The sequence below is a fragment of the Marmota flaviventris genome, chromosome 4 (genome assembly GCF_047511675.1).
Source record: "Marmota flaviventris isolate mMarFla1 chromosome 4, mMarFla1.hap1, whole genome shotgun sequence".
Classification (NCBI taxonomy): Eukaryota; Metazoa; Chordata; class Mammalia; order Rodentia; family Sciuridae; genus Marmota; species Marmota flaviventris.
Genome location: NC_092501.1, coordinates 156,358,045 through 156,376,276, shown reverse-complemented (window position 1 = coordinate 156,376,276; position 18,232 = coordinate 156,358,045). Strand labels below are relative to the sequence as shown.

At 46.2% G+C, this 18,232-nt stretch overlaps 1 protein-coding gene across 2 annotated transcripts in view; it reads right to left on the bottom strand.

Annotated features, from left to right (window-relative positions):
* Positions 1–13,571: 13,571 nt before the first annotated feature.
* The window catches only part of Clybl (citramalyl-CoA lyase), a 240,134-nt gene continuing 235,473 nt past the window's right edge, over positions 13,572–18,232 (bottom strand). Inside the window, exons 9-10 of one of the 2 annotated variants that reach the window (XR_011707426.1) lie at positions 15,869–15,923; positions 13,572–14,649 (exon numbers count right to left, since the gene is read on the bottom strand). The gene's annotated coding sequence lies outside the window, so the exon portion shown is untranslated. Of the gene's footprint in view, positions 15,924–18,232 lie in introns of both variants that reach the window. The other variant, XM_071611618.1, reaches the window with a different exon arrangement.

The window sequence follows — 18,232 nt, the reverse complement described above, 5'->3', positions numbered from 1 at the left end:
AACAGGACTTAGAGAACAAAATAAGGACACTAGAGTACCCAAGCATTCATTCAGTCAACGTGGTGGTGCATGCCTGTAAGCTCAGAGGCTGAGGAGGCCCAGGTAGGAGGATCACAAGTTAGAGACCAGTCTTGGCAATTTAACAAGATCCTCGGCAACTTAGTGAGGCCCCTGGGTTCAATCTCCAGTACAAAAAAAAAAAATATGTATTAGGCACATTCTCTGAAAGAGTGACCATAGGGAGTGGCTACAGAGTGTGACCGACTCTCACTCCTGCTCTGGAGGAATTTGTGGGATAGCCAGAGACGCAAGTATGCACAACTTAAAGTGATGAGTGCTGAAGTGGAAGGTTTGTACGGTGCCCAGGAACACCTGGGGATGGTGGGATGGGGAAGGCTTCAAAGAGGAGGTGACGCACAACTCACTCAGCAGCAAGATACAATTGGGGTTTGGACCCTGCCAGAATCCAAGGACCCACCAAGCGGTTCTATGCACGGAATCGCTTCTCTACTCAGTGCTTCTATTGCATGCTTGTGTTTTAAGAGAAACTATCGGAAGGTGAAAGGCCATCAGCAGGGTTCTGCAGACCTCCGTGCTGTAGGTCTCATGCCATTGATGTGTCTTTGTGTGTTTCCTGTGGCTTTGTCCTCATATAATGCCCCTGACGTTTGAAAACCCGTGTCATAGCCGGGTGCGGTGGCACACACCTGTAATCCCAGCGGTTTGGGAGGCTGAGGCAGGAGGATCTCCAGTTCAAAGCTAGCCTCAGCAACTTAGCAAGGCACTTAGCAACGCCGTAAGACCTTGTCTCTAAATAAAATATAAAAAAGGGCTGGGGGTGTGGCTCAGTGGTTGAGCACCCTGGGTTCAATCCTCAATACAGGAAAAAGAGAAAAGAAAACTTGTGTCATAGAATGTGTTAGGATAGTGTCAGGTAGAAAGCACTGCTTATTTACTCAGACCTGCTCAAACAACAGAGGATGTCGGGAAGCAACTTTAGCTATGAGATCTGTCAAAAGGAATTAGCCAGGCACCATGACCCACACCGTAATCTCAGCTAATCAGAAGGCCAAAACAGGAGGATTGCAAGTTCAAGGCCAGTTTGGGCAATTTAGTGAGACCTCTGTTTTCTTCAATACTACCCTGAAACCAGGCCTGGTGGCACATGTCCGTAAACTTGAGAGGCTAAGACAGCCTCCAGGCCAGCCTCAGTAAATTAGGGAGACTCTAAGCATCTTAGTGAGACCTGTCTCAAAATAAAAAATAAACAGGGCTGGGGATGTAAGTCAATAGTAGAGCACCTTGGGTTCAATCTCCAGTACCACCAAAAAAAAAAAAAAGGAAAATGCAAAGATGTTAAAACATTGTACTTTTAAATTCATCAGTAAACAATATAAAATAAATTTTAATTTTTTTAAATTTGTTCTAATTTATTATGATGACGGTAGAATGCATTTTGACACATTGTACACAAATGGAGCACAGCTTCTCATTCCTCTAGTTGTCCATGGTGCAGTCACTCCAGTAGTGGAATCATACATGTGTATAAGGTAATAGTGTCTGTCTCGTTCTATCGTCCTTCCCATCTCCACAGCCCTACCTCTCCCCTCACCCCCCTCTGCACAATCCAAAGTTCCTTCATTCTTTCCTACCCTCATCCCCTACTATGGATCACCATCCACTTACCAGAGAAAACATTCGGCCTTTGGTTCTTTGGGATTGGCTTATTTCACTTAGCATGATATTCTCTTGTTCTATCCATTTACCTGCAAGTTCCACAATTTTCTTCTTCTTTAAGGCTGAGTAATATCCCATTGTGTAAATGTACCACATTTTCTTCATGCATTCATCTGTTGAAGGGCACCTAGGTTGGTTTCATAGTGAATTGAGTTGCTATAAACATTGATGTGACTGCATCACTGTAGTGTGATGTTTTTAAATACTTTGGGTATAAACTGAGGATTGGGGTAGCTGGATCAAATAGTGGTTCTATTCCAAGTTTTCTGAGGAATCTCTATACTGCTTTCCAGGGTGGTTGCACCAATTTGCAGTCCCACCAGCATTGTATGAGTGTGCCTAAAAACACTTTTTGCAAACTTTTGCCATTAAAATTAGGAAGAGATGAAAACAAACATCACCAGGATTTCATTTCAAATGTCTACTGTTGCCAAAATAAGGAATACTGTTAATCATCAATACTATGTAATTTTCCAGGCCCTCAAGATTAGAGTCTGAACATCCAAATCAAATTAAAGAAGTGTGACATTTATTGTGTATGATTTGAACAAAAAACTAATTTGTTAATGGCTGTCCTATAAATCTCTACTATGGGTAATTTTTTTCCCCAAAAGTGTATTTATCTCTCCCTCTAAAGTTGTTATACTTCTGGTCAGCAGATTACAACTAGTAAATTCATAACAATGGCTTATTGTTATGTGATTGCCGATGAGAGCTCAGTATTTCATTTTCTGTAAGCTCAGCAACTATTTTAAAAACAAGACTTAATTATAATTTTTTTGTTTGTTTTGTCAGCGATGGGAATTGAACTCAGGGCTTTTGTACATGGTAGGCGAGCATACTACCACTGAGCCACATCCAAGGTTTAATATTTTTGCAACTTGTAAGTCTACACATGATTTTCTTGTTCTAAAAAGAATATGCAATAACACACACACACACACACACACACACACACACACACACACATATATATATATATATTATGGATATGTATGTATATATTATATATGTAATTTAGTTTTTTTGAGATTTTATCACCCAGGTTTTTGTAACTCCAGATAGTAGCTCTAAAAATGGGCTTTAAAAATGACTGTTACTAGCCAGACACAGTGGTGCATGCCTCTATTCCCAGTGGCTTGGGAGGCCGAGGCAGGAAGATCGTGAGTTCAAAGCCAGCCTCAGCAATTTAGCAAGGCTCTAAGGAATTCAGTGAGATTCTATTTCTAATAAAATTCACAATAGGACTGGGGATGTGGCTCAGTGGTTAATAACCAGTACACTCCCCCCCCAAAAAAAAAGACTTAATAATTTTCAGGCACTTATTCAAACATTTCCCCCTATTTCTAAAATACATTAAAAAATAATGTGACTGTTTTCTCAAAGGGTTTTCCAGGGATTACACCCTTCAAGTAAAGTGATCCTGAGCTCAGTCTGTTTGTCAGTTTCGTTAAGTAGGAGGTTGCTTGTCTTGGTCTAAATATTCCTCAGCAAGGCCCCGTAATGCAGACAGCGATGTTGCTCAGGAGCTCTCCGATGGGGGACCTTTCTACTACAGAGAAAGAAGTCTAAGAAAAACGGGTCCGTCATGTTAGACTTAATGGTGGGAGGTTTTAAGAAAATACTTGGTGGGCTTGTGACTTTTCTTGGGTAACAAAGTGTAATCTGCAAATCACTGGGCTCTCTGAGGGGTTTTGCAGATTCTCCCACTGCTCCTCAAAAGAAGGACGGCACCCAGGCTCTTGACCCCATGCTCCCTGTTTGTTTCTCAAGATCTCATTAGTAACCCTGGACTAATCTATTTAAGAAACTTGCTCAGTTCCTTGTGGTTTACTGATACTCTTCTTTCAGAGGTGAGATGTATATATTTGTGGCCATTAGCTTGTCTCACTAGAGAAATGAAGAAAGATAGTTTCATTTTCTCATGCAACTGTGAAGTGGGGTAGAAGAGTATTTAAGAATTAGGTGACCAAGTCTTTGAGACATTCAACTGAAACGTAGTAGGCCGTTGTCAAGATTTTGTCAACCAGGCATGGTGTTGCTAAACCTTGAGGAAATTGAAGTGCATGTTTTTTTTATTTTTATTTTATTTTTTTTTCCAGTACTGGGAATTGAATTCTAAAGCACTGTACCACTAAGCTACAAACCCAGCCCTTTTTATTTCTTATTTGAGACATCTTGGTGATGTTTGCTTCCATTTCTTCCTAAGTGCTTTGCCTGACCTTGAATTTGAGATCTTCCTGCCTCAGCATCATAAAGAGTTAAAAAAAATGCAATTTGAGCTCTGGCGACCAGACCCACCCTGGATGGTGTATGTGGTCATGACGCGTACATTGTGACATAATTTTCTGGGTGTTCTCTAGTAGTCGGAAAATCATGGGAATGTGCCTGTCCTGTTTGTTATGTAAGTGGCTCTATCTAAAGTCTGTGAAGATTTACGCTTGTTTCTTGCTTGGAGAGAATCTATGCATGAACGGGCTTTGAGGAATATTTGTAATGCAGCTGGGAGCCAGTTAGGGAACTGGCACGGGGAGCTCTCTGCACATATGGACAAAGGATAACTGCCACAGGAGAGGTGCACGCGTGTGGGACTGGAGTACCAGGAATGACCCAGGAAATGGGAAATGGAGCTGCTCTCACTTGCTGCCACGTGGCTGGCAAGGCAAATCCCCAAGATGAGCCTGCCAGAGCATTTTTAGGAAGAGGAGACGCTGGTTTTTTGGCGGAGTGTGTGCCAAGTGCAGGTTGTATGGTAGGCAGCGGGGCTGATGCCAAGTTTCCCTGTGGTTGAAGGAGGAAGGGGAGAGGAGGGAAGACATGCAGACAGCAAAGATGGGGTAGAGAGAAGCCATGAGCTGAGTGCCGGGCTCCCCAACCTCCCACCACAGCCCACAACTGGGCAGCCCTTGGTAGGAGATGCTCAGCTTGGAATCTACTGCCATTCCTGATCATTTTGTCACTCAAGGGCTGTGGGGGTCACAGGTTCAGGGACACACCTGTAACCCATTCTGCACACTGACTGGGGGCCCTGGTCTAGTGAATGCAGAGTGGAAAGATGGAGATCATAGGGCCCTTTGAGAATCTAATGGAAGTTATGGACCCCCTCTCCAGAGACACCTCAAATGCACACAGTTGGTATCCTGCCCTCAATTCCAAGTGATTCCTGATAATGAGCAAATCTACTTCCAGACCTCAGGATAAGAACTCCTATCTCAGATCATGAATCAAAGAAAGAGTGTTGGTGAAGAAATGAAGACAATCCAATGCTATGGCACACACCTTAATCCCAACAATTTAGGAGGCTGAGGATGTCAAGTTCAAGGCCAGCCTCAGCAATTTAGCAAGGCCCTAAGCAACTTAGCAAGACCCTGTCTCAATAAACAAAGGGCTTTGGGATGTAGATCAGTGGTAGAGGTCATCTTGGTTCAATCCCTAGAAACAAACAAACAGACAAAGTCATGTGGGAAAACTCATCAACTAGGATTTTAAAAATCCATCTAAAGAAGGATAGAATCACAGACTCTTTTTCAAAGATCATTTCTATAAAGTTCCGGCTTTGGAAATGGTTCAAATGCTGGGGATACCAAGCAGAAAATATCCAGGCCAGGTAATTAGATCCAAACAATTTAGCAAATTGCAGTGGTTGAGCAGATTGCAGAACTCCATGTTGTCTATCTTAAAAAGTTTTAATGTTAACTTGCTCAGGATGATTATTTGGTAAGTACTTCAATGGCACAAGTTGCATTTTTGAATTCCTCCTTTCCAAACATTTTTCAAAGTGAACCTCTAATTTCCTTGGTGTGCTTAGCAGAACAGGGTGGTGTGGTGAGTGTGCTCTTGCATGGACTGCCACGTTGGAGGGGGACTGCTTGGGCTCTTATTGTCCCTAGGGCTCTCTGCTTGGTTCATAATCAGTCTAATTAACTTGGCTTCACTTGCCCAAGTAAGCCCATATGTACCCTCAAAGCACCTATATTGCGGAAATCGCACGCACCCCAAGGAAGACACTCAGAGCTAAATGCCTTATCAGCTATTTCTGAACCAAAATAAAAATCAGATCTCAATGGTGAGTGAGGTACAGAGCGTCAATATTACCTTGACAAATGCATGACTTCTGTTAGCTTAATCTCAGGTCTCACATCATGTGGAAACTCTGTCTCCTTGCAAAATACAGCCTGGAGGGAAATTTTACCAGGGTTGTGCTCTGGTGAGTTAATATGCATTTAAACAGTTTTATGACAGATTATTTACCAACGAGAACAGAATGCCTTGGCACGGGAATGCCTTTGAGGGAGCTGTTCTATTGCACTGGCTAATTCCATATTTCAAATTCATGACCACGGAATAGCAGATTCTCTCAAATTCTTCCCTCTACTGGTGAGACGGGAGAACTGGCAAGTAGGTGAGATTAGGTTGCCCTCTGGTGTCTGCCAACCCAAAGGAAAGTACTAGAACTCTGGAAGGCACCGAGATGTACAAGGAAGATCAAGAGAAAGATGGAGAGGTGGCGAGGTTGGGTAATGAACAGGGAGCGTGGAGAGGAACATGGCGTGCCATACCCATTGGTCCTCTTCCCTCTGGTGAAGGACAGTGACAGGATATTGCCCATCCCATCCTGACCTAGGGGAGAGCCATGCCTCCAGGTTATTTGCCTGGTCACTTTGGTGCCGTTAGCTGTGATGGGGAAGAGTGGGCTCATCGAGGGATCAGGCTTGGCCTTTACCTTTGGGGAACCAATGGAGAGGAAAGCTGAGCGACGCTAATCATATCTCCCTCCTTCAAGTTTGGCAGAATAGGGAAATTCCCTGGGGAGGAAGCCCTTAACCTTGGGGTCTCTCTTGGTGATTTTGGTGTTATTAAAAGCTCAGGGATGATCCAGGGGATTTGTGAGTTGTCCACCACAGGGAGGTCTTCACACCGAGCAGAGGCTCTCTCTCGGAAGCCCCCTTAAGAGCATCTAGACTTCCAGCCGGGTGCTGCGGAAGGAGGATTGAAAGTTCGGCCTCAGTAACTTAGTGAGAGCCTATTTAAAAAATAAGACAAAATAAAATAAAAATAGAAAGAATTGGTGATATAGCTCAGTAGTAAATACCCTTGGGTTCAATCCCCAGTACCAAGTAAATAGATAAATAAACAAACACAAGGGTAGACCAAAAGAGGGAGGAGGGGATCGCTTTAACTCATCCCTGATGACCTGAGAATTGCAGCTTCTTATCTGGGAACTCACCTCCTAGGAGAGACAGAATTTCCATTCCCTTTAGGGGTTGCCACCAATGTCCCAAAGGGCATGGGGCCCTCCCTCTCTGGCCCTGCAGTGTAGGGTTCTCAGGCTTGGTGCCCTGGTGGTGGGCAGGGATGACAGTACCATTGCTCTCTGAAGCTCCTCTTTCTCCCAGTTCCCCCTCTGGCCCCTTGCCAAGCTCCACCCACTCTGTGTTTGCCAGGACACTGGAGCAGGGTCTGATGGGTTCAGCCAGTCCACTAAATTTGGGATTATTTGGGGTCAATCTGTGTCATTGGCTCCTTTTGCTTTGGTGCTGGAATCCAACCCAGGACCTTCTGCATTCTACCAGAGCTATACCCCAGCTGCTTTCATTTTTTATTTTGAGGCAGGGTCTAGCTATGTGGCCTAGGCTGGCCTCAAACTTGTGAGCCTCCTGCCTCAGCCTCCTGAGTCACTGGGATTGCAGGCTGCACCACCGCACCAAGCTCCAGCTTATTGATTTTTGATGCCTGACACAACAGCAGGAATCAGTCTCCTTGCCATTCACTATGGAAAGTCAGTGGGAAATCATTGACGACTTTCTTATAGAAACAACTGATGACTGCCTGTTCAAAGAAGCTGGTGGCAAGCTAGGGCCAGAACATGGCTGGGTTTGGGCAGAAGCATGAGGCAGTGGAACATCCCAACACCTCAGGATGAGAGGAGATATTGAGCCATGGAAAGGAATCCTCCCGGCAGCTCAGCTTAGTTCTGCCAATACTGGGCGTGAGGCGGGGCTGCAAAGTACCCTTGGGAGGGGGCGCCATCAGGAGAAGCTCCTTTTGTTGATTCACCTGGGAGTCCTAGTTGCAAAGCCAGTAGAGCTGGGAGTTCTGAGGTACTCCCCAGGCCAGCAGAGCCCCTGCATGAAAGAGGGATGACATTCTTGCCCTAACACCCAGGAAACTCAAGACAGGTGGCTACTGACTTTGTGTGTGTGTGTGTGTGTGTGTGTGTGTGTGTGTGTGTTTTTGGCAGAATGGGGGGTGGGGCATTGAACCCAGGGGCACTTTTGCCACTGAGCTATATCCCCAGTTTTGGTTTGACAGCGTCTCACTAAGTTGCCCACACTGGTCTTGAACCTGTGATCCTGCTGCCTCAGATTCCCAAGTCATTGGGATTAAAGGTGCCCACCACCGGGCCTGTCTTGCAACTGACTTTATTATTGGCTTTTTGAGTAGAGGACATGAGTGTGGATGGAAAGTAAGAAGAGACAAAAGGAAAACGGTTCTACTCAGTGACCATGGAGGAAACACAGGTTAGGGGTAAGGCTGAGGATACTATGCAAGACCATGTAAGAGAATATAGGTGAGAAGTTCAGGGGAGAAAAGAAAGCCAGCAGAATAATTTTCCAAGAGAACTTATTTATGGATTTGAAAACTATTTTATTTAGCTTTTATGCAACTGAAACAGCAGCAAGTGAAATGGTGGTCATTTCTTCAAGCTCTTTTCAGTAAGCAAAGGGTTACCTAGAAATTGGGTCCAGAACCCCACTGAGCACTTTCTACTTCTACCCTTGGAAATTCTCAGGTGAGACCTGCTTAGGCTGGTGAATATGAATGGTGGGAGGGGGTTGCGGTGCGGGGTGGGGGGGGCTGGCTTTTAGGGGAAAGAAGCTGCAAACAGGATATTCTGAGTCCAGGGTGTGTGGATGTGGGTGTGATATCACCCACTTTGTCCAGGTGTCCACCAGGTGGTCTGAGCCTTTGAACTGTGGTTTTGGAGTTCCCATCCACCTCCCCCCACTTCCCCTGAGTTTGCTCCTTCAGAGGAAGCGGCTTAATTTATCCTGCCCTAGCACCAGCTCTGTCTCTACCCTTAGTGATCTTTTCTAGAAAAAGATTTGGTGAGAGTCATTGTATCCAGACAGGTTGTTCACTTTGGCTTCGCTTTATTTATTTATTTATTTATTTATTTATTTTTGGGTAAAAATAGGAGCTATATTGCTACATATCAATTATTTGGCAGAATCTCTTTCCTCCCCCACCCTCTGCCTTTCTTTGTGAGTCAAAGCTATTTTGTATTACCTGAGCAAGGAAATGAATTACCAAATGAGACAGACACAGTCTATTCTAATGGTTAGTGATAAAAAGAAGAAAAAATTGTGTGTGTCTGGCTGATACTGACTTTCCGAAAGTGCTCACTTGCAAACCCAAACCATAAGCTGGGAAATGGGAAAGATGAAAAGCCAGTCCTTGGTGTTCCCGAGTGCACATCTTCTTTAGACCAAAACAAAAACAGAATTTCCTGTTTTGATTTCACATTCTGCATTTGTAAAACAAAGTAACTAGCTTGGACCCCCCTGTCAGTACTGCTGTGCGGAGTTATTGGTTAAGCTTTACCAGCCTGACTTCAGAGCTGTGCCTTAGAGCCTGGTGGGGGTGGAGGACAGGGGACAGCAGGTAAATCCATATAAGGAAAAGCTGTATGTGTTCTGGGGCAGGCTGGGCTACTAAATTTAAGCCCCTCTGAGGCCTCATCTTTTCCTTTATCTAACGTCTCAGATAACAATGCCCTTGTCAAGAAAAAATGTTTTTAAAAAAGTTAAAAACCAGCAGATGAATATATGTGTGCTTGCCCGGTCCTCCTGCTGCATCTTCTACCTTGCCGACTGACCGGCTTGCAGCCTGGCTGGGGGATCACTAGTCCTAGATTTGCATGGAAAATGCAGCGTGTGCACAATGGAGCCCTCCAGGTTTGTAAGGGCAGCCGCGAAGCCAGTTTACAGCCCATGATAACAGGTCTCCCTCGCTGCCATTACAAGAAGTGTCTTCTGTCCATGAAATGGTGGGCGCCCGCGGGAGGTCCAACAATGCAGATTTTAATCAGAAAATTTAATTTTGAAGACCATTCGCAGTTTGTGCACGGTGAGAAATGTTTCCCACTGCATGGACTTTCAGGACTGGGCTCTGAGCAAGAGCAGTTTCAATTTATATCACACCTTTCTCTGCAAACAATACCCCGAAGCACTTCCTGGCAATGGGGAAGACACTGCAGACATCTTTCTTAAAACGACCCACGATATTTATTTGGAGCAATTAAAAGAAGCGGCGCCTTGCCTGTGATCGGGTTTGGAGGTGGCGGTGGGGTTGCAGGGTCCCAGCACCAGTCCCTTCCCCGAGGGCGGCTGCACCCGGCTCGGCTCTCCGCCCGGATCTGCTCCCTCCCCAGGCAACTTTCCGCCTGGGCTCCTTCTGTTTTCCCAGGTGGCTTGTAGACTCGGGAAGAGGAGCCTGTAATGGAAATGTTGACAGAGCCTTTTACACGAAGAGCCCTCGCAGGAGCTGTTGGAAGGCAGGCTGGCCCCGCACGAGTGGCTGGGTGGGGTGTTTACTGCGGTCACTCTTCCCCAGCAGATGAGAGCTGTCCCGGGTCAGCTCCTGTGGGGCAGTCCCCGGATGACCTAGAGAGATGCCAGCCCTGGACCAGTGTGCTGCGCTTGGGCATTGGCTGGGTCCAAGGGTGCACGGCTGATTTTTCTGGAAGGGGGAGCAGGAGGATATGGTGGGGGACATCAAGTATAAGCTGGTGAGAGCAGGTCAGAGTGGGGTCTAAGGGAGAGTCTAAACCTAAGCCTGGCATGGAACCCCTTCCCAGTTGAAGCAGGCACACTCATACCTGTTGATGCTGAGGTCCAGCAGGGCTGGGGTAAGGGACCGGAAGGACCTCCAGAGCTAGAGCATCTCGGTCCCTAGAAGAGCTGGGGAAGACTCTGTCCACCTAGCTGTCCCCTGGTGCCCTCCTGGGCCCTCTCCCCTTCCTCCTGCTATCCTTTGTTAATAGGGTCTGCATCTCAGAGATCCCTTATCCTCCCCTCCCACCTCTTCTCTGGTTCACCCACAGTGAACACCCTTTCAGTGGGGAGTCCAGGTGTGGGGCTTAGATGGCAGCCTCCCAGCCCTTTCTCCGTGGCAGTGTCTGTCAGGGGACACTAAGACGAGACGGTGAAGGCCCTGTGCCAGGCTGGTGGATGGGCAGAGCCAGATTAGCAATAATAGCATCTGCCATTTATTGTGCGCCTGCTCCAGCCAGGGTCTTTGAGGTACGTTGTCACATTGAATTCTTGCAACAATCCTGAGAGGTTATTTATTTACCCAGGAGAAATTTGAGGCTCAGAGAGGTTGAGTAATGTGCTTCACTGAGGCCACCGTTAGGTAGTGGCTGTGGACCCCCTCCCAAGCCTGCTCACTTTCTGCTGCAAAGAAGCTCCAGCAGGGCTCGCGGGGCACCCACTCCACTAGGATTCTCTCAGGAGGGGGCGGTTGGGTTGCAGGGTCCCAGCACCAGTCAATGTGGAGGACATTCTGGAAAGGCGAGGGGAAGGTCAGTTCCCCGAAAGGCAGCCCAGGTTGTCCAGTGGGCAAAACAACGCTGAGGCCAACCAGAAAGCTGAGGTTTAGTCAGGGACACCAACACTCGTGATAAGTGGCCACTGCCTGGGCCCTGTTTGGACATGGATTCCGAAGCCGAAGCTAGTCTGACTGTTGGAAAGGATATGGGGTTGATTAGCAAGGTCTGCCTTAAACCAGGGAGAAGGGAGTGGCATGCATTTAGAATGTATTTGCAATCCTTGGTTTAGACATTTCTCATTTCTGGGCTTTGAGATTTTTTTTTTTTTCCATTCTGCCAAATACTCATTTTTTTCCACAGACAGAAATTGAACTCTTCCTTCCCTTATTGACCAGAGGCCTGGAGCTGTATCTGGTCAAGAGTCCTATCAGCGCCCCAAATCCCAGCGGCTTGGGCAGGAGGATTGAAAGTTCAGAAGCGAGGTGATAAGCAACTCAGTGAGACCCTGTCTCTAAACAAAATACAAAATAGTGGTGCTGGGGATGTGGCTCAGTGCCCCTCAGTTCAATCCCCAGGACCAAAAAAAAAAAAAGAGTCCTATCAGAAAATTGTGAGGCAGGTACCAAGGGGAAGCCAAGTGGGTTCTTCCATGAGATTTATTTATTTCACGTGTATTTATATCTGTTACTCAGTCCTTACCAGACACCAACCTGAGTGTTTTACAAACAGATATTAACTCATTGATTTCTCTTAACAACCTATGAGATAGGTCTGTACCATCCTTTGACCTCATTTTGCAAATGGGACAATTGAAGCCCAGAAAGGTTAAATAACGGCTTGATGGCAGTATCTGTGTGGTTAAATTATACTGCACTAGGCAGGTGGTGTAGCTCAGTGGTAAAATGCTTCCCTAGCATGCATGAGAACCTGGGTTCAATCCCCAGGGCTGGGGGGCGGGGGCACTGGGGGGGGGGCGATGTGTCGCCATGCACTTATTTCTGTTTTGCTTTTTATGTGGTATTGCTAACTTTACTTCACAGTTGTTTCCAGACTAGACAGTGAACTTTTGAAGGGAGGGTTATAAACTCCTGGTATATAGGAGGAGCTTAACCATAAATACTGATGACTAGTGTTATGGATTTAGGAAAATCACATTGTATTTTCAATACTTCTTACTCTGAGTCTGGCTCCACCACTGGTGTGGGAATCTAGGAGCCAGACTCTGCCTTGTGGAGTTCTGTATTCCCAGCACCTAACAGTACAGAGAACATTCCCATTTATCAACTCACTCAGTGGATGGAAATTCACGAGGAAGCAGGCACCAGGCTAGAGGCCAGCGATGAAGAGCCGATCAACTTTCAGCCTCTGTGGCTTAATTCCAACTACACAAAGATATGCTACAGAAAAATACGGCTGATCTGTCTTCACATGGACACATCTGTCCGTTCTACCAAAAAATGATGCTAGATTACTTGAGGTCACAACCACTCAGTACCCTTCCCACAGTGCTGTGTGATGAAGTCCAATTGTGACGTCGTTTCATTCCTGTTTTACTTTGCGGGGGGGGGGGGGGGGGCTTGGTCACCCTGGGGTCACAGCTAATGGTTAAAGTTAGGGAAAGACCTTTTGGTGGCGAGCTGGTTGGGAAGCGCTGGGCTCCCTCCCTGTGGGGCGGGGCTGCTTCATTCCCGCTGGTCCTGTGGCCGCCTACCAGTGTTAAGTGATGACAGTGCACACTGGGCTTCTGAACCGCTTTGAAGGCTTGCCTGTAGCAGGCTGCCTGGAAGCAGGAAGGTCCCACAAATGGTCAGGGAGCCACCCCCACACGACAGAGAACCGCAGGCCCTGGGTGCAGGTGTGTAAACAGAGCGGATCCTGGGATGGGAGGAGGGCCCAGGGAGAGCCGGGCTCAGGCAAGCTTCTCAGGATTGGCCTCCCCACTGCTGAGATACTGCCAGCCTGCACCTCTAGAACACCCCCGCTGCTTTCCTAGTTCCCTGTCACTACTGAGGACATTCATGAGTCACATCTGTGTAGAGAAAGGCGAAGAAGCTCTTTCCAAGAAGCTGCAGGGAGGGGGGGTGGGGGTAAGAGAGGGGACACTGGCCAGTGAGGCCACTATGAGTAGCACAGCTGCACCATCTTTCCCTGGGCGAGGTGACCCTCCAGTGGAGGCAGAAGGGGCCCGCATGCCCAGGGTCCCGGCAGCTGTGCGTTCCAGATCTCCTCTGGGGCTCTCTGTACTCAGGGTCTTTTAGGCATATTCCACCGTAAACAAAAGCAATGTTTCAATAGACCTTTATTTGTGATGAGCTCCAACTTAGTTTTTGAATAAATTGACATATTTAATGAAAAATTTGGACAACGAAAAGGTAAAAAGAAGAAAAAATTAAAAATCCCCAGCAGTGCCATCATCCAAACACAATCATTGCAACAGTTTTCTTTTAAACCTGGTCATAATCACACTGCAAGAATAACAGCAGCTTACATTTGTCAAGGGCGCAATATGGGACAGGCACTGTTCTTTGCATGTGTTAAGTCATTTCAGTCGGAAAACTGGGCCCAGGGACACCACTGCCAAGTTCAGGTCACACACCTATGAAGTATAGAGCCAGGCAGGAGCCCTAGACTCTGCATATGCAGCTTAGATCTGTGGGTTTTTTGTTTTGGAGGTGGTGCTGGGGATCTAACCCAGGGTCTTGTGCATGGGTTCTACCAACTGAGCTGTGTCCCCAGCCCCTGCTTTCTTTTGTCTTTCCTGTCTCTCCCTCCCCTCAGGTATTGACCCCAAGGGAGCTTAATGACAGAGCCACTTCCCCAGCCTTTTTTATTTTTAATTTTATTATTTAATTTTAATTTTTTATTTTTTAGTGAGACCCTGACTCACTGAATTGTACAGGGCCTTCCTAAGTTGCTGAGGCTGGCTTTGAACTTAGGATCCTCCTGCCTCAGCCTCCGGAGCCACCATAGGCCTGCGCCACCGTGCCTGGCTAAACTTAGTATTTGCAGCATTTTCTTCTCATCTCCGGGAGAACGCCTTTCGTAGCTACCTAATATTCCATCAAGTCAACGCCCCTTCCTCTGTACAATTGTGAATAAGGTCGTGAGTGTGAATGAGCCTTTCTCTCTATCTAGAATCACAGCATTTCCTTAGGATACATCCCCAGATGCAGATATGAAGAGAATGACGTTTCTGCTGACGCTTGTCAAGTCACTTCCAAGAGGACTGTAGCCCCGCCCCCTCGTCTCCTGAGCGAGGATCCTTGGAGGGTCTCACTCAAATAATGATGAATTAATTTTATGGTGAAAACCCTTATATGCTTGTCTTCAATTTTCTCCAGTCCGCCTTCTGATGACTCCTGTAATAATAATGCGGGGAAAAAGTTCTGGTGTCTTTAGGTATCCCTCAAATTCTGACTTTAAGCTTGACTTGTTTTCCTCACAGATACTTATTCTTATTTACAGCAACAATGAGATGAAATGTTAACATTTTTTCCGATTTAGCTTTTAATTTTTTTTAAAATTTGGTACTGGCGATTGAACCCTTGATAATTTGCTGAGGCTGCCTCCAAACTTGCAATCCTCCTGCCTCAGCCTCCCAAGTGGCCGTGAATACAGGCATGCGTCACTGCATTTGACCATTTTTCTGATTTTAAAATTTACAGCTAGCTAGGCGCAGTGGCACATGCCTGTAATCCCAGCGGCTCAGGAGGCTAAGGCAGGAGAATGTGAGTTCAAAGCCAGCCTCAGCAAAAGCAAGTGCTAAGCAACTCAGTGAGACCCTGTACATCCTCAGTTCCAAAAACAAACAAACAAACAAAACCAATCTACAGCTAGCTGGTCGAGTAGTGCACATCTGTAATCCCAGCAGGAGGATTGCAAGTTCAAGGCCAGCGTCAGCAATTTAGTGGGACCCTGTCTCAAAAGAAAAAATAAAAAGGACTGGGAATGTGGCACCCCTCGGTTCAATCCCCAGTATCAAAAACAAAACCAAAAACTTATCAATGTCCATCTTAGGAAAGATGGAAACTCCAAAGCCACATCTACTTGCATTTCCTTGTTTTAGTATTTATCTTATTTTTTAATTATCATAGTGATGTATGTTCACTGTGTCCATGTGGAGGGTAGAGGGAAGTATAAAAAACCCAGACTATGAGGGAAATAACCAAACAGCCAAATTCAGTATTTCATTAACTTTAAATATTTCTAATCTTTTTTACAAACATTCTTTTTAATGGCTACATGAGAATCTTTCTCTAAGACACTTTTGAAAGTCTTCTCTCCCTTCCCCCTCCCCTGCATTTTTTTTTTGCCTCAGAGCTGGTCGCTAGGTCCTTGACTAATTTGCATGTTTTAAAAGATAATGAAGAGAATTCGAACTTGGAGGAAAGTAGAATAAGGAGGCTCAACTGCCCACCGGTTTTCACATCCAATGGAATGACTAACCAGGGGCCTTGGGTGCCTCCGGGTGGCCCTCCTAGCCAGCCACAAACACAGTGAAGTCCTGCTCCTTATCCCAGGCTCCTAGTAGAGGGTCGAAGGTATTCTTCTTCACAGATCCACTGTGTTTTCACTTACCCTCTCCTAGTAGTAACCCTATAGTTGGAGTCCTTGCATCTCAGCATTCCCTTTGCTAAAAAAAAAGAAAAAGAACAAGAGGTTCTCATCTGTGATCCTAGGTCCCGGCCTTATTAGGGCGATCGAGGAGTGGCCAACCCCGAGGTCTCTTAGCCCAAGGCAAATAATTTTGATCAAAGCTTCCTGGACCTCTCCCGGGAGGTTCAGGGCCTGAGAGAACAGCCAGCCCAGGACCAGGCCCTGCAGTCAAAATAACTGAAGCCCCCTTTGCCTACAAGCAGGCCAGCCCTGGCGGGGAAGGGCTGGGGAGGTGGGCAAGGGCATGCTGTTTGCCAGGATGGCTCAAAGTCTGCTGAGTCTCAAGAAGCAGCCTGCTCTTCCCATGGCCTTTTGCTGTCTCGAGACCCTTCCAGAGGATCCCTGAACTGTGGACGTGGATCACCCTCCCCGCATGGTGTCTGCCTTTTTTTCCCCCAGTACTGGGGAATTAACCCAGGGGTGCTTTCCGCTGAGCTACATCCCCAGTCCCCTTTTTATTATTTATTTATTTGAAATAGACTTTTGCTAAATTGCTGAGTCTGGCTTTGAACTTGTATTCCTCTTGCCTCAGCCTCCGGAGCCACTGAGACTACAGGTGTGTGCCATCACACCTGGCTTTTGCTTCCATTTAAAAATCAAAACAAACAAAACAGGCCAGTGTAGAGTTCAACAGTTCACAAATGGCTTGACAGCCCCGCGTGGTGGCACACACCTGTAATCCGGAGGCCAAAGCGGGAAGATTGCAAGTTCAAGGCCAGCCTCAGCTATTTATCATTGAGGCCCGAAGCAATTCAGTGAGACCCTATCTCAAAATAAAAAATAAAAAGGGCTGTGGATGTGGCTCAGTGGTTAAGCATTCCTGGGTTCAATCTCCAGTAAAAAAACAACAACAACAAAAAAGGTGATCTGACAGCGTTAGTGGACACTGGGGCAAATACTGCTTTTTCTATATACATTTTAAATACACACAAGCCAAAAAAATTCACAGAATAGTAACCACGAAGCTCAATTATATCACCAGTTGGCCAGAGTTTTCAGGAAGTTTATGGGAGCACAGCCACCCATAGAAGGGTGCCTGAGTTTGAAAAATGATTGTGAGACCTTTCAAGACAATGACCATTTCCAGCCCCTCTGCCATCAGCCAGGGATGTGAACGTATATAAAACGAGAAATTAGGTCACGAGGGAGAAATTCTTCAATTCTTTTACTTGTAGAATCAATTCGTGTGGCCCAACACATCATTATGGAAACTTTTTGAAGTTTGCTTCTTAAGCTTCTGTAGAGCTGGGAGTTCCCAATCATGCTACTCCTAATGCAAAGCCACATTCCATCTTTGAAGGTTCTGAATTTTGCTTGTTTCTCTCTTTAATCTGCGAAATGATGGGTGGTGCTCCAGTCTGGTTTAATTAATCTAGGGTGGGTCCTGGATATTGGCAGCTATGGAAAGCCCACCAGATCATTCTTTTTGTTGTTGTTGGGCAGGCTGGTGCTGAATTCCTGGGCTCAAGGATTTGAGCCTCCCCAGCACAGTAGTAGGGTCTGCAGGTGCCCTCCTCACTCTACCAGGCAATTCTAGAACGCAGACAGGGTGCAGCCCATTGCCCCAGATGATCTCTTTGAAAGCCCTTCTTTGGCTCCAACATGATGTGATTTCTAAAATTTAAAATTTTAAATAAAAGTAAACAAGGAAATCCAATCCACTTTGCAGATAATTCTGTTTAGAATCCTCTTCTTCCTAAAGTCAGAGGTCACAGAAGTCCTTAATCCACTTCATAAGTGACTTAACCCCCACAAAGTATTTTAGGCAGATCTTGTGCATTTCAATATTCCTAAGTGAATTTTAAGTCAGTTACAAAACACAGATTTATTTTTCACCTTTGAGAGTCTGGATGTAGTGGAAAAAAACCTCAAAAGATTGAAATTAAAAGGCTCAGATAGGAATTGGTATACATAAAGATAGATGAGAAATAAAGATATTGAATCATGGCTTTTAGCTTGGGATGACAACTCCCCCCCGCCCCCCGGTGTGTTTGCGATGTGCCTCCTTGGGGTGAGGGAGGGGCGGTGGATGGGGGGCACCTTATAGAAACTCCGCAGAGGCAGTCACAGTCACGGGGACAGCATCCCCTCATTTCCTTGCAACGTCTACCTAGGAGATCTTCTCATTAAACTCCATGTCCCCAGATCCAGCTTGTGTATAAAATGCCGGTCCACGTTGGAGACGGTTTTTCTTTTCCTGTTAAGAAGCCTGGACAGCTACTCTCTGGACCTCAATGCCTGCCAGCCTGCCTGCTCCCCTCCCCAAGGCTGGCCTGGCAAAGAGGT